Here is a 2,900-nt window from a genome sequence, read left to right on the forward strand (position 1 = left end):
ATATACTAATTATTGCAAATAAAGGAAACCATGGGACCTAAGTGTCTTTGGGCCTGGCTTACTTCACTTAATATAATTTTCCCAATACTTTTCATTTCCTAACAAATGGAGCAATGTCATTCTTTCTGATGGAGGCATAGAATTCCATTGTGTATGTATACCACATTTTCTTGATCCATTCATCTACTGAGGGGCATCTGGTTTGGTTCCATATCTTAGCTATGGTAAATGCTGTTGCAATAAACATAGTCGTGCTGTGAGCTTTAGTGTGGCCTTGTTTGTGATCATGTGGGTAAATGCTGGGTCATAGGGGAGCTCTATGTGGAGTCTTTTGAGGAACTTCCATACTGCTTTCCAAAGTGGTTGAACAAATTTACACTCCCACCAACAATGCAGTAAGGTTTCCTTCTGTCCATATCCCCTCCAGCATCTGTGGTTATTAGAATTCTTGATTATAGCCATGTTAACTGGAGTGAGGTGGTATTTCAATGTTGTTTTGATTTGCTTTACTTTTATGGCGAGGGAGTTTGAGCATTTCTTTTTGTGTCTATCGGCCATCTTTCTTTCCTCTTCAGAGAAGATTCTCTTTAAGTCTTTAGCCCAATTATTTATTGGGCAGTTGTTTCTTTGAAGATTGGTTGTTGGTGGATTTAATTTATTGAATTCCAAGTATATTTTAAATATGAGATCCTTTTCTGTAAGACTAGTGAAGATCTTCTCCCAATCTGTGGGCTTTCAATTGATCTTGCTAGCTATGTGCTTTGCAATTCAGAAGCTCTGCAATTTCATGCAATCCCATTTTTCAAGCCTTTCTTTGATTTGTTGTGTTTCTGGGTCTCTATTAAGAAAATTTCGGCCTGTGCCAAGGAGTCCTAGGGTTTCAACTATTCCATCTTGTAATGTTTTCAGGGTATCTGACTCCGAGGTCTTTGATCCATTTGGAGTTGATTCTGGTGCAGGGTGATACATAAGGATCTAGCTTAATTTTCTGCAATTAGTTGACCAATTTTGCCAGCACCATTTACTGAAGAGGCTGTATTTCTTCCATTCTACTTTTTTAGCTCCCTTATCAAAAATTAGATGGCTATAAGTCTGTAGGTTCATTTCTGGATTTTCAATTTTATTCCATTGGTCTGAGGTTTGTTCTTGTGTCAGTACCAATCTGTTTTGATTACTATGGCTTTATAGTAGAGATTGAAATTTGGTATTGATGTTCCTCCAGCACTGTTATTTCTGTAGAGGATCGTTTTAGCTATTCGGGTCTTTATTGTTCCATATGAATTTTTGGATTGTCTCTTCTATTTACTTGAAGAATGATGATGGAATATTGATAGGTATTGCATTGAATTTGTAGGCAACCTTGGGAAGTATTGCCATTTTCAGGATTTTGATCTTTCCAATCCAGGTGTATGGGAGTTTTTGCCACTTTCTAAGTTCTGTTTTCATTTCCTTTTTCATGTTTTTAGTTAAGTTAATTACTAGGTATTTTATTTTTGTGGGGCTATTACAAATGGAGTTGCTTTCCGAAATTCAGCTACACTTTTCTCATTGTTGGCATATAGAAAAGCCATTGGTTTTTGAGGGTTATTTGTATACCCTGCTACACTGCTAAAATTTTTAATCAGCTTGAGTAATTTGGGAGTGGAGTTTGTGGGATTCTTTAAATACGAGATCATGACATTTACAAAGAGGGGAGTTTTAATTCTTCTTTGCCTATATCGATCATGTTTATGTTTGCATCTTGTCTTATTGCTGTAGCTAGGCATTCCAATACTAGATTGAAGAGCACTAGAGCCAATGGACAACTTTGTCTCCTACCTGAGTTAAGAGGAAATTGCTTTAGTTTTTCACGATTCAATATAATGCTTGCTGCAGGTTTGTCTTATACAGCCTTTATTGTATTGAAGAATGTTCCATGGATTCCTAATTTTTCCAGAACCTTCATCATAAAGGGGTGTTTGATCTTGTCCAATAGTTTTTCTGCATCTATTGAAATACCCATGTGGTTCTTTTCCTTGCTCCTGTTGAAGTGATGAATTATATTAATTGATTTGTGTATATTGAACCAGCTTTGCATACCTGAAATGAATCCTGTTTGATTGTGGTGGATGGTTTTTTGGATGAATTGTTGAAGTCGATTGGCTAAAATTTTGTTGAGAAATTTTGCATCAATATTCACCAAAGAAATGGGTCTACAAAAAAAAAAAAAAAAAAGAAATGGATCTACAGTTCTCTTTCTTTGATGAGTCCCTGCCTGGTTTTGGGATGAGGGTTATTGTAAAACACATGGGCAGCAAAGATGGCGCTGAGAGTGAGTTAAATGGGCACAGCCCAATTTGCTTTACATTCAGTGCGTAACCAGCCTGAGGAAGCTTAAGTACATCATAAGATGTGACCTTGACAGTGATTATTTCCTTCTCCTCCACTGCCATGCCACTCGCTGCTCTTTTTTTTTTTTTTTTTTTTGCTTTAAAAAGCTCTTGCTCTGTGTTAATAAATGAGTTTTCCTGCTTGACTTGACTCCCTGCTGGGTCTGATTGTCTCCCAGGCTAAGGGAGGCTGAGGAACGTGATAGCATCCGTGTTACCTTTCCTCAGACCCCATATATCTTTTGTGGGATGGACAAAGACCGGACATCTGGCTTCCAACTTGGGGCTTGAAAGGAAAAGATACTGGCTGAGGCTAAATGCTCTCAGGGTAAGTGAAACCCTTAGTATATGTAATGCTATCTCACAGAAAAAGGACTAAGAGGCAACATTAGGCCTAGAAGGAGTAAAGGAGGACTTGAGAATTGAGAAGGAAAAAGAATTGGTCAAATTTGATGGAGAACACACTGAAACAAGCACAGTGGAATTCAAAACGAGGGTGAAAGTTACTCCCTCTGACTCAGGTGCTCCTGA

The sequence above is a fragment of the Dipodomys merriami genome, unplaced genomic scaffold (genome assembly GCF_024711535.1).
Source record: "Dipodomys merriami isolate MVZ:Mamm:240054 unplaced genomic scaffold, mDipMer1.0.p SCAF_942, whole genome shotgun sequence".
Lineage (NCBI taxonomy): Eukaryota > Metazoa > Chordata > Mammalia > Rodentia > Heteromyidae > Dipodomys > Dipodomys merriami.